General features: G+C 45.8%; 1 long non-coding RNA gene across 1 annotated transcript; it reads right to left on the reverse strand.

Annotated features, from left to right (window-relative positions):
- Positions 1–10,551: 10,551 nt before the first annotated feature.
- Positions 10,552–12,739, reverse strand: LOC311609288. The gene is made up of 2 exons (XR_014783342.1): positions 12,562–12,739; positions 10,552–10,734 (listed from the first exon to the last, which is right to left on the reverse strand). It is a non-coding gene; the product is annotated as an uncharacterized lncRNA (long non-coding RNA).
- Between the last annotated feature and the right edge of the window lie 936 nt (positions 12,740–13,675).

Genomic DNA, 13,675 nt, shown 5'->3' on the forward strand with positions numbered 1-13,675 from the left:
CTCACTAGGCCCCTCCCTGCCAGAGTAAACAAAAGCAGCCAAGCTGCAAAAAAGACTCTGAGACCAGACCAGCTGCCAGAAGAAGTAAAAGTCATCAGAGCTGCCTAGAAGAGATTCAGACCCAGCTGAGGCGCTTGCAAAGGACACACCCTCCAGCCTGTGGGTCTGCCCTGTAGGCTGGACAGCTTTCTCCGGGTTCCAGGGTTTTGTGAGCTGTCACTCATGCTAGGATGGCCTTTGGTGCTGCAGCTGTCTTTGAGTCATTTCTGCTCCTGTAGTGAGTAACTCCTCACACACATTCCTATAAGTAACTATTAATAGTCAGGAGTTCACTGAGTTGGACTTTGGTGGTATCCTTACCTTGGTCTGTGGTGGGCCTCCTGTCTGGGGTAAGTAGGCATGTATGTAGTGCCTCCCCAGGGACCCTTTTATCATACAACGGGTTTCTGCCTTAGAACCTGATTTGCCACCTGCTAGATGTTATGTGCAATGCTTGGAGGTTTGGACTATGGGACAACTGTCCTTTTCCCACAGGGTTACCTTATAGCCAGTGACTTTTGAAGGCATTATTGTGCTACCTCTTATCACTGGCCTACAACCATTCATCCTCAAGGCATAACGCCTGCAACCGTAAGCATAAGCAAGTTCTATGAATGACAGAGTTTACTCTTTCAATTTTCAAAAAAAAAAAGTTTGTAACTATCTTCTTTACTTGCATCGAGGTTAGAAAGTAGCTAAGGGAGTTAGGGTGCCTCAGCCTCTGAGACCTGCCTCCCTTCTGCCTGAGCAGCTGCTGTTCGAACCTGGCCCAGCCTTCCTGTCACTTGGCTGGGGTCTATTGGACCCAAGAAGCTGTGCCAACAGCCACAGTGATGATAATGATGATCTGAACATCATTTCCAAGTGACCGGAACTTCAAGACAGTCTCTCACCGGGCCACCATGCTAGCTCCCACACGGCCTTTTGATAGCCGTGCTGTACGAGGGAGTAGACTGAAGAAGAAGAACAGCCCTGGGGACGAAGGCTGCTCATGGTACACAGCCAACGCATGCTGTCTTTGAACTGGACCCCAGTCTGTCTGCTTCCACCTGTCACCCGTGGGAGCAGGAAGGGCACACGCATAAGCCGCCTTGCCTCTCACCTCCCATGTTCCATGAAGCTCTTTTAAGAGGAAGCATTTCATTTCCTTTAAATATTTGAGTAACTGTCCATGTAGTGACCAGTCAGATGTATTTTCCTTTAGAACATTATTTCTCAGTATTGCATCCACACAACAAAGCCATCCTCCGTAATAAGTATATCCAGAGGCCTATTTACAAGGACCCATGACCACTGACTTGTTCTCAGGGGGGCGGGTGGGCTGAGTTCTTAGCTACTGTACTTTGAGGGAGCAGATGAGAAGACGGCAGAAGGGCGTGGGAAGGTGGTTCACACGTGTTACACCAGCGCTCAGATCCCCATTACCAGAGTAAAAGCCAGCTAGGTGGGGTGACTCAGGGCAGCAGGGACAGGGGACCCTGGAGCAGCTGGCTGGCTTCACCAGCTGAATCAGTGAGCTTCATGCTCATATGAGAAGTGAGTATGTAAGAGGGACAGTGACAAAGGCAGACATGACGTGTAAATTTAGAACATGTGAAAGCACCCTGGGTGTGATTATGTAGCTATCAATCTTAGCGGCTGAAATCTACGATGACGATTTTGTCATTAGGCTCTGCTGTGATGCCCTGCGTAAGATGGTGAGAGAACTTGATCTGTACTTTAGAATACTTTAATCACAAATTAGGCTGAGTAACAAACATTTCATGATTATGATGAAGTCAAACACTGAAAAGCCATCACTCAGAGAGACACTTTCTCTAATGGCTTTGTGCGGCTGTGGTTGAGTGACTCAAACCCTCTAACAGCTGGTGTTTAATTGACTCACAGCGCCTTTAGGAACTGTTTCTTGGCTAGCTTGCCACTCTTTGCTGCTTAGCAGGTTTGATGCTGTGTCCCTATCTGCCTTCCTCTAGGGTAGTCTCTGGGATCTGAGTCAGTCCATGAACTGTGGGTTCCAGCACGGCATGGATTTTACCTCCCTTTGTAAGAGCGTGGTATCGACAGTGTATCTTCAAAGGATCTTCTCCTTTATTCACTTAAAATTATTTTATTTTTGTTATTTTTTAAAGTGTGTGTGGGCTGGAGAGGTAGCTCAACGGTTAAGAGGACCGACTGCTCTTCCAGAGGTCATGAGTTGAATTCCCAGAAACCACATGGTGGCTCACAACCATCTGTAACGTGATATGGTGTCCTCTTCTGGCCTGCAGAGCACTGTATACATAATAAATAAATAAATAAGTAAATAAACAAATAAATCTTTTTAAAAAAGGTGTATGTGTGTGTGTGTGTGTGTCCCAGAGTCCAGAAGAAGGCTTTGTATTCCAGAGCTTGGATTATACATGGTTGTGAGCTGCCTGGAGTGGGTGCTGGAAATTGACCTAGGGTCCTCAGCAAGAGCAGCAAGTGCACTTAGCCACTGAGCATCTCTCCAGCCCCCCCTTTCTTACTAAAAAAAATGAATATTAACTCTTCTTTTCAGTAGAAAATTAGTTTCATGTGGCTTGTAGAATCTAACCACACCATCTTGCCACACACATGGGCACATGACCTGGCTTGGCCACAGCATGCCCTGTTTTTGTTGTCAGAAAACAGAACCCTTCTTCCTGCCGTAAGAATGACATCAGCCTGGCTCTGGAGGTTGTCTTTGATACACACAGGGAGAGGCTATCTGCGAAAAAAAGACAACACAGAGGGGAACAGAGGGAAGAAATGTGATGACATAATAGAAATATCAGGTAAACATTTACCCTGTGTATTCAGGAGAGCTGAAGACAGCCTGTAGACTTCAAGGGAGCCAGTGTTCAATACTTTATTATATAAACTACTTTGAGTGGCTATCAGGCAATTTCATACCAAGGAATCATTATTTCATATGTACCCTATGATTTTCTTCTTCTTCTTCTTCTTCTTCTTCTTCTTCTTCTTCTTCTTCTTCTTCTTCTTCTTCTTCTTCTTCTTTCTCTTCTTCTTCTTCAATGTGAAATAATTTTAAGATCACAGAGTAAGATGAGAGAAAACTGAACTATGTATGAAACCTACACAGCCCACAAGTCACTCCACAGAAAAGGAGTCTGGAGTCAACAGCAAGCTGGCGCTCAGGTTGCCTCCAACCCAACAGCTCCTTGATGGGGTTTTTCTGTCCTGCTCTAGCTGGTAACAATTGTTCTTGCTTGATCTTGGGCCGCTTCTCCCTTGTCTAGGAGGCTGGGAGTTCCAGCCGTTGGAAGGCAGAGGTCCCGAAGAAGGAAACGGCTCTGTCCGACTCTGGAGCTGTGTGGGATCACATGGGGGAAGGCAGTGATTCTTACAAGAGTTCGCAAGGAGAGAGAGAGAGAGACCACAGTGAGAGCTCAGGGAAGCTGATTTTGGTCCTGGTTCAGGACCATCTGGAGGAGCAGCTGTGGAAGACAAGGGCATGTTTATCTCTTCTGAGAGGAAACGCAGGGAATAGGCAGGGTGCGCAGAGAGCACCACCCAGCAAAATAGAGGCCTGTTCCCATCAGCCGAACTTGGGGCAGAAAGGATGAATCAAAACACAGCTTGTTTTGAAAGCAAATAGCTGAGAGGGTTGTGAGTCGAGGCCGTAGGAAAGATCTCAAAAGACCACAGCCTTGGTCCTCGTGGTCGATAGCTGCAAGCATCGAGAGCATGTGGCAGTCTCTGTCTGTAGCCTCTCCACTGTGCAAACCGGAGGTTTTTCCTGAGTCCCAGAAGGCCCGTTCCCTCGGGTTTTGATTTCGGATGTGGTGTTTTTGATGACCTGAATAAGTCACTATAATTTACTATATCTCGCCTCTTCTCTTTTTCCCTCCGCTTTGGCAAGGTTGGAAAGGTCACGCTGTGTGTGAGCTTCTTCACAAATGGAATCAATGGCTTGGCTTCATTCGTCCACATTTTTGAGAGAGAGAGAGAGAGAGAGAGAGAGAGAGAGAGAGAGAGAGAGAGAGAGAGAGAGAGAGAGAGAGAGAGAGAGAGAGAAGCCACTGTTTTTAGAATTTTTGCTACTTGAAGAAAAAACGAAAATAGTGGTTATAATTTAATGGTCAAAATTCTGAGGGCTATTCGTTTTCATTATGCAGTTATGTTGTCAAGGTTTGCCCTCCTCGGAAGCACATGAAGGCTCTAGAGATAGACGAAACAGAACCCAATTATTCTGTGCAGCGCACGTTCTGTCAGATATTATGGTTCGTTTGTTAATTGTCTTTCATGAGGAGACATTACAAGAGATCACGTCTAAACGACAAACGGATGATGGGGAGTGGGGTGAGATCAGGCGCATGCTCAGAAGGAACGGCCTTTGCAAAACAGGCCTTGCGCTTGAGAGGAAACTGCTTTGTACACAAACACGGGCGAGCGATCTAACAGCAGCGGGGCTTCCCTCCTGTGAATACTGAACCCTGGGACTCAAAAACACAAACCCAAAGGAAAACACGATTAATCAGCTTGAATTCCCCTCCTTCGACATCCTAAAAGAATGAACCGATCAACATAGAGGAATGCCCTCGTTCGGGACAAGCAGCTCGAGAAAACCCTTCGGTGTATTTATTTCAATGCTGTGGTGCGTATCAGATGTGAAATTCGTCAAACAGCGGCACAGCCTCCTGCCTGCCTTTCCTTTACAATGCTGCCCGCTTGGCTTCTGATAGGCTTGCCCCACAGGCTGCATCTTTCTGTGAGGTGCACACAGGCACCAGAACATGGCTGGCTGAGGAAAGTCGTCACAAGTGGCTGTAGTTCCAGCTCCGGGAGATCTCACACCCTCTTATGCTCTCTGTGAGCACTGCACACATGTGGTGCACAGGCAGGGATGCAGACAAAACACCCACACACATAATTTTAAAACTAAATCTCAAATTAAAAATATCAGAGAGAGAGAGAGAGAGAGAGGGAGAGAGAGGGAGAGGGGCAAGTCAAAGGAAAGCACCCAAATGTGCTCGGTCGTAGCTCTCGTCACCTGCCAAGTGTTTCTTTACCACTGCTCACAACTTCTTTGATTGCTTATTATATATGACATATACATATATATCATATAACCTTACAATATAGTGATTAGTATCAAGCACTGTACTGTTTTCTATATACTTTTACCCTTTTAATTCCTCTAGAGATACAGCGAAAGAAGTTCCTCTTTGCAGGGTGGAAACACATCCTAGAGGTTGAGAACACTCTTGGCATCCCATAATATGTAGCTCTGCTCTAGGAGTAGAGCCTGTGCTCAGCTAGGCACTCTGACTTCTCAGCTGTGTGATGGATGGGTCCAGTGATGAGACAGTCAACCAACTCCCAGCTCCAGGAAAGGCCCCGGGGGCACACTGGTCAGGGATTTGGATTTCAACCTTCCTAAGTTTGCTCTAGATGTTTCACCTCATGTAAAGTTAAGGTTCTGCTGACCGTAGCTGTGTAGAAGATGCTGTAGTCAGACCCACAGCTCAGGCCTTTACCATCTCTTCCAGGAGTTCTATTCTTTCTCGGAGGGTTTTCTATGTATTCTTGTGGGAAATGGTTACAAGGGAGGCATGGTCTTCTCCATTCAGAGGAGCTAAAGCTTTATGAGACCAAAGCGAAGGGGACACAGGCGTTGTTCTTGCCACATTGCTGCAGGTGATGGAGCTGGTTCAACACAGTGACATTTCAGGCTTCGCAGCCATTGCGTGCCGTCCTCTGTACCAAGAGTAAGTGTGGCAGAGAGAGACCCAGGGAGTATCCCTCCCAGAGAGGAGTTTAACGTTCATAATACAGACAGCTATCCTAGACTATTTGAAGAACATTTTCACTTGAGTTTCCCATGAGCAAAGGAACAAAACAAGAATTCACCCCTATACACTGAGGATGACAAAACATGGTGGCTAGTCCCCCACGGGCATGTTAGGAAGGGCCTATCCCTTGTGGGCAGGCTCTCTTCAAGGACAAGAATTGGCCATGCTCAACCAGTACTGCCTGGACAAACTGCACCAGATTTCCCCTAAATTATGTCCTTTCTTTGAGACATCATTCTGCTATTTCTCTTGTGGATAAAAGGCAGATGCCATGTAATTCTGCCAAGTCTGTTGAGCTTTCTTGAGGTAAGGGCACCAAGTGGAAAGTCTTCCAGAACAGGGAGTCAGGCATGCCTCTCTCTCAAGAAATGATGGATGAAAGTATGATCAAAATCTCTTCCGCAGTGCTCAAAGTGAAGTCAATCTAACTGGAAATGAAACCCAGGTGTCTTTAAGCCACCCCTCTGGTGGTCTGATTTACGTATTGTTAATTCCCACTTTGATTCATCTCTCTGCCTTGCTTTGTTTACATAAGTTAAAAAAAATCAGTCTAAACGAAACGCATCACACCAAGTACTTTAGTGATCTGCCCCTCTCTCTGTGGAGAATTGGAAAGGGCATGCTTCAGTGTTTTAATTCTAAGTAGTAGGAAACCTTCAGACAGAATATAGACATTATAGTACATTTCACAATCTAAGAAACACCACATGGGATTACGGTACATATATCAATAACTTCTCAAGAATGTTTATAGCCACGGTGAAGGAATCAGTGCCATTAGCTCCTTGCGGAGTGGCCTCAGAGGAGGCAATCTCAGCACATACGTGATTTTCCTACCGACTTATTTAATATTCACAGTGAGTCATTGTGCGGTTCAGTTTTAACTGTCAACTTGTCCCAGCCTAGAATTAGCTGGAAAGGGTTTCAACTGAGGAGTCGTTTAAATCAGATTGGCCCGTGGGAACGTCTGTGAGGGGAAACTGTCCTGATTGTTAATTGAGGTGGGAAGACCCACTGTGGACGTGGGCAGCGCCATTTCACGAGCTGGGCCGTGTGCTGTAAAAGAGTGAAGACGGCCAGCTGGATGAAAGAGCAGCAAGCAGGCAGCCTGGACACACACACGCATTGCTGTCTGCTCTTGACCGTGCATATGATGTGGCGAGCAGCAGCTTCCGTTCCCACCTTGATGGCCCTGACTTGATGACCTACAACTTGGAAATGCTAGCTGAATGAATCCTTAGGTCATCCAAGTAGCTTTTGGTCTGCATATTTTATCATAGTAACAGAAATGAAACTGAGCAATCACCCGCCCAACTTATTATACAGGGAATGGGGACACATCCTAGGTCACCATGAAAGCAGCCACTTATTAACAAGAGGACTCTGGGAAAGCTGTGTGGCCACTCTTTGGTGTGTGTGTGTGTGTGTGTGTGTGTGTCCTTATTTATAGAGCTGAGGTAATTTGCCTCAGTAACTCCCAAGCCTCCTATCCATGGCGTACATCACATGTAACGTATCCTCTGTATGGATCAGGGCAATGCGAACTACAATTACACATTATTTCTGCCTTTAAGTAGTTGTAGTCTAGTCAGCACGAAGACATGGGTAACACCACTGAGCTATTCGAATAAATAAATGTAAGCATGCAATTGACAAGTCTCCGTTCTCATCTTGTGCTGGGCAAACTGCTGTGCCCCCTCTGTTTTGAGCCCTTTTTCATGGCTTCTAAGACACCACACTCCCCTCGTTTCCTCCCTGCGCCTCTTCCCTCTTTGCTGTCTGTGCTAAATATCCGTGTTCCTTTGCCTTGGTCCTCCTCTGTCTCTGCGTGCTCTCTCCACCCACGGCCTGATTGGTCTGTCTCAGTATCACCTGTGTCTGCTGGTCCCACATCTCTGCTTTAGCTGAGACTTTTCATTTGATCTCTGGGTTATACCTCTGTCCACTGACCACTTGACTTCTATGCTTGCATCATTCCCTGAGCTTGCCAGTCAACACATCTTTCCCTTTGATTTCCCCCCTTTTGTCACCTGCAGTCTCCTTAGCAAAGAGCATGGTTTTCCACTTATCTGTTGAGGGCTCAGTAATTTTCCTACCAATATTCACAGATTTTCATGTTTTTAAAGAAATTAAAGTCTTCATCTGTCATGAATACACTGAAACATTTGTCCTTAGGTATTTTTGTTTTCATTGGCTTTTTGTTGTTGTTGTTGTTTCAAATTCTATACTTAAATCAGCCACTGAGAGCATGTGGATTCCAGTCACCGAGGTGATGAGATTAATAAATGAAGAAAAAACCCCAGCACCAATAAATCATAAATATTTGAGGAGGCGATAAACAGCTCGTGTCATTTGCTAACATATTTGGATGAGCACAGTGTTTAAGCTTCTGGTCTGAGGTTTCACGCATGGGAGTGCGCATGCACAGAATAGGTTAGGGATGAGGTCGAAGGAGAAGCACCAATGCTAGGGGCTACAGCCTCCCACTCAGCCTCCAGACCCCAAACACTGGAAACTGAATCTAGGCCCTCACATGTCTTGCCTACATCGCCAACCCCACATCCCTTTGGAAAATGTTTTGTATTCTGAGATGATGTCACATTACGTTTCCAAGCCTTTAAGCTAACTCTGTAACCCATGAGCTTGCAGTTCTCCAGCCTCCTGTAGCTGGGGTCACAGGCCGCAGGCACCCAGCTTGACTCAGCTGTCGTGAAAGACAATGTCTTTTATGGGAAGGCCATCTGTATGCCATCTGGGATGACATGGGACAACGGAAATGGGCTCCATGAGAGTGACTGAGTCCCTGGACATTATATTTTGAGTCATTGCATCTAATGTCGAAGTCATTTAAAAAATTTTAATTAGGAAACCAACTGGTCCTGGCACAACCCAGACATGTTAGGCCTAAGAGTCCTCTCCTGTCTGGGTCATGAGAGGCTGGCTATGCCTCCAGGTTGGGTGTGGTAGGTGGTACCATCTTTTAATTAAAAGAGGTTTGCAGAAATGTCCAGGGGGAGTAAACAGCAAGTTAGAGAGGAGCCCCTCCTTTCAAGAGCTTGACGGTGGGAAGTCAACTGTTCACTGGACTCTCAGCACAGTTTCAGTAGTTGTGAGGTTAACATTTGTTAAAATGACATTTGTCTAATTTTTATGTATATGAATGTTGTGTCTGCATGTATGTACATGTGCTATGTGTGTATCTGGTGCCCATGGAGGTCAGAAGAGGAGACAGAATGTGAGTCATTATGTGGATGCTGGGAATCAAACCCCTGCCCTCTGCGTGAGTGCTCTAACCACTGAACAGTCTCTGTAGCCCCAAAGGTTAATATTGATTTTTCAAAATTACAGGATCTAAAATAACACAGGAGACAAACCTCTGAGCAAGTCTCGAGGGAGTGTCCAGATCAGGTGAATTAGTGACCGAATCTGCCACCTTGCAGGTGAATTAGTGACCGAATCTGCCACCTTGCAGGTGAATTAGTGACCGAATCTGCCACCTTGCAGGTGAATTAGTGACCGAATCTGCCACCTTGCAGGTGAATTAGTGACCAAATCTGCCACCTTGCGGGTGAATTAATGACCAAATCTGCCAAATTGCAGGTGCCTCTATTCTATGGGCTGAGTGAGGAGGCTCCAGGCTGCATAGACATAAGGAGAGACTCTGAACACCAACATTCACCTCTTCCTGCTTCCCGAGTACTATGTGGTGTGACCAGCTGCCTCGTGTCCCCGCTGTTGTGATAAGCTGTGGCTCCTGTGACCAGCTGCCTCGTGTCCCCGCTGTCGTGATAAGCTGTGGCTCCTGGAACTGAAAACCAACACAAACCCATTGCCTATGCTGTTTTCACCTTAGTCACTACCAGGAGAAACGTAACTTATGTAGATTACAACATGGCCGGCGCTTTACAGAACAGGCTTCATCTTATAGGATTCCCACCCCATCCCCCCAGCTGTCAGTGAATAGAATGTTCTAGCAGCATTTGAGGTAGGCAAGACTAGGGTGCAAGGTTTAGGACGTTCTGAATACTAAGTTATTTTTGACGTGATATTTTCGAGTTATAATGGGTTTATTGGTGCGTGATCTCATCTTAGCTGCAGAGCGTCCGCATGGGGAGGCTTGTTTAGCAATCAAACGAACCATCTGAAGTCTGAGAAGACTCTCTTCCACAACTGTTGCCAGTTTAGTTTAATTCGTGGGAGAACACAGATCTGTCAAAGGCAGTGCCTGAAGGGACAAGCCTTATTGAGAGCAAAACAGGGTTAGCGGTGGACAGGTCCCTAGCTTCCCAGAAGGCTTAGCATCGGTCAGTGATGCAGGCTCACCTCTGTACCCTTGGGTCTCCCTGTGCTGTAGATGCTCACAGTAGCTGAGACCCTCATACTGCTGCACGCCTTAGCAGTTGCCTTTAGTAGTCACACGCTTACATCACTGCAACCCCCGGGGCAGCCTAGCAGGTCTGAAGCCCCCACAGTAGTGATGTGTAGTACAAGCATAAAATTGCTTCCAAATAGCCAGAGCCGGGTTGCTACGGGCCCATCGCTCACTTCTGGTGGCACGCAAGTTCTATGCTCTGTTGTGGAGTACTCATTTCCCGGTTTTGTGTCTGATAGTGGTTTATCCTTGGGTGGTGTGGCCATTGTCGGGTGGGAATTTGATAGTAACATTAATTGTTTGTTTAAATCAGACAAAATTGGCTTACTTTTTCATGTCAGCTTAATTTGAAAGAAACAACTTAACATATTTTTGGTGGGTCCACATGACTTTTCAGGAACGTGAAGCGACATCTCCTAAGGTAGATGACACTGTATATGAGGAACGACTCTTCATATTCTTTCCATCCTAGGTTAGCTTGCTGGTCCTCTGCAGCAACAGGATGGGCTGATGGAGGGAAAGCACACTGCATGTAAGTGACCCAACAGCAGCTGTGATTACAAGGAAACCAAGACCAGAAGAAACAGATAAACCTAAGTGTTCTCTACTATTGGCTTGGTGGGGGATGGGGTGTTGAGGATAAATGGGAGAGAGATAAAAGAGTTTAATGTAACAGTAGTAATTGGGAGGAACTCAGCCAGGTCAGCGCATTGAGCTACCTCCCGGGCATCCTTGTGTCTTCAGGTACCAGGAGGGCCCTTCTTATACGTGCTTTTATGACCAGCTTCTAGGAAAGGCAGAAAAAATCCTTCAACTACCCCATAGGAGAATGGAAGGGAAAGAACATTTTCTCAAACCCCTTTACTGTAAAGTTGTCACTGTGCCAAGGGGTCTTACTTTGGGGGTAGTATAATAAATCCTGAACCCACATAAATACTAAGCTGAAGAAAATATGAAGATTTTCTTCAAATTCAAACTATGTAAGAGGCATGTCTCCGTTGGTGATATGGTTGCTGCGCAACCATGACCAGAGTTTGGATTCCCAGATCCCAGGTTAACGAGGCTGGGTACCTATGGTGATGAATGTCTGGAGTCCCAGTGCAGGGGAGGCAGAGACAGGAGGAGCCCTGGGGCTGACAGCCAGGCTAGCCAATCAGCGAGCTCCAAGTCAGTAAGAGATCTTGTCTCCAGAAAGAAGGTGGAGCAAAACAGAAGATATTGATGTCTACCTCTGGCCTACACACACACACACACACACACACACACACACACACACACACACACACCCCATACACGTGCACACACACAAAAACCTATATAAGATCACAAAATAATATTTAATATAAACTAGAATAAGAATGCATCTAAGAAATTAAAAGGCAGAAACACCAATGCTGAGGGTAAGAGTGGGTGTGGCTTTCCGTGCTACTTGTAAAACATATCTCTTTCTTTGATTTCAAATTATCCAAAATAAAACTAAATAGCATGACAGCACGAAATATTTATCCCCACAGTGCTGACCAGCTTTGACACAAATATATCTAGGGGGTGGGAAAACGCAGGGAAGAGGAGAAAAAGTCGAGTGGGTGAGTGGACTGGTTCCACTAAGATGGTCTACTGCGAGCAAAGGACTCAGGAGGAGCCGTTCAGCAAGTGGCCGGCTCAGCCCCACCACGCTCCTTTTCTGGGAGTGAGACCTGGAGTTCGTTTCATTTTGTCACCTGAGCTCCCTTTTTCTCCCAAGCTGGCCAAATTAAGTGGCCTTAAAGGAACCTTAAAAGGCTCTGTCTGTGAAACTAATTGAATCCCCTGCTGTTTATTGAGAGCCTAGGAGGCACCTACCTTCTATTGTTTTAATTTTCACAAGACTCAAGTCTGATATTATTCTGGAAGCTAGATGCTATAATTTAGATAATTACTTCTCATTTTATAGGGTGAAGAGCTATAGACATTTTTCCTTGTCATCCTCATCATCATCATTTTCAGACAGGGTTTTTTGTAGCCCATGCTGATCTTAAAGTCACTATAAAAGCCAAGACAGGCCTTGGACTTCCTGTCCTCCTACCTTAGCTGTGGTTTTGGTTCAAGCACCCAACTATACATATTCAGGCTTAATTATTATTATTATCATTTTTTTACCACAGCATTTGTATTAAATGTTTGGGAATTTCATATGCTCATATAATGTATTTTGGTCACATCCATCCTCTGCTTCTCCCCAAGATCCTGAGATCCACCCCTCCCCCAAGTCCCTCTCATCTCTATGTCCTCTTTGGGAAAAGAATAAGTCACTAGGACAGCTTTGTGCTGCCCACCCACTGGCATGTGACTCACCTAGCAGGGACCACAGTCTGGGCTTCCTTTGAAAGGGCTTTCATGCACAGGTGTGGTGCCATCTTTGTGTTGAAGACAAGGGTAGGAAAGAACGAACTGCTATGGCGGAACGGCGCTCTTCGGATCTTAGTATCTCCGATTTAGGGAAGAATTGTGACACGCCACTCAGTATTCCACCTACTTCTGGCACGAGGAAGAGCAGGAGGTTGGGGAACGTGACGTGCCTTTGATGTGTTAAACACTGAGCAGCGCTGCGCCAGGTGAACATTCTCTGGAGGAAGGTCGTGAGGAGAGCTATTTTTGCAGGTGTTTGGGAACAAAAATCTATGCATTCCGAGCCTTCAAATTTGGGGATGAATGTCACCTGGGAAAATGTTGTCACTTTATTTTACTTTCGTTTATTTTTTATTTTATGTGGAAGAAGCCCTGAAGTGCCAGGACTGCATAATGATTATTTTGATCAAGTGTTTGTGTTAGTCATTATGATGGCAGAATTGATTTGGACTTTATAGACTCATTTGTCAAAAAGCCTGGAAATCTGACGGGCTAGTAATTAAAGCAAAGGCAATTACATTTGGTTTTTTGACTAAGAAGAAGGAAAATAAGTAGCACCTACTAATTGGAATTAGGCTGACTCCCAATTTAAGTATGTACCTATTAGCTTGATAACATCAAGGGGGTTTGGGCACACAGCTGTTGCAGGTTAATGAGGAAATCAGATTGTCATGATGCTAGGAAAGGTGAGTGTGTTTCTACACAGTGAATCTACAACAAAGCGCAGAAAGAAAATGTGTGGGTTTTCCAGGACTTTCAAAAAGGCCAGTTGAGGATTGGCATTAGCCGGCTTTCCCAGGGGTGGGAGGGAGCCTTCCTTGCACTGGACAAAGGTCAAGTCTGGGGTCATCTAACAGCCTGATGCAGACCTTCTGTGAAGGGTGGCTGGCCTTTGAGACGTCCCTCGGTGTCTGAGAGAAGCGCTAAATGTCCCAGGCTTCAGGAGTCAGTAACGCTCACATTAAAACTGCGTTATTGTCGAAGAAGCCTGCAAGAGTTCATTTAGAAACTTTCCTGTGTTTCTTTAGAAACACCTGTGTCATCTTCCCATTATTTCAGA

Source organism: Acomys minous (assembly GCF_964271855.1).
Source record: "Acomys minous genome assembly, chromosome: 1".
In the NCBI taxonomy this organism is placed as follows: Eukaryota; Metazoa; Chordata; class Mammalia; order Rodentia; family Muridae; genus Acomys; species Acomys minous.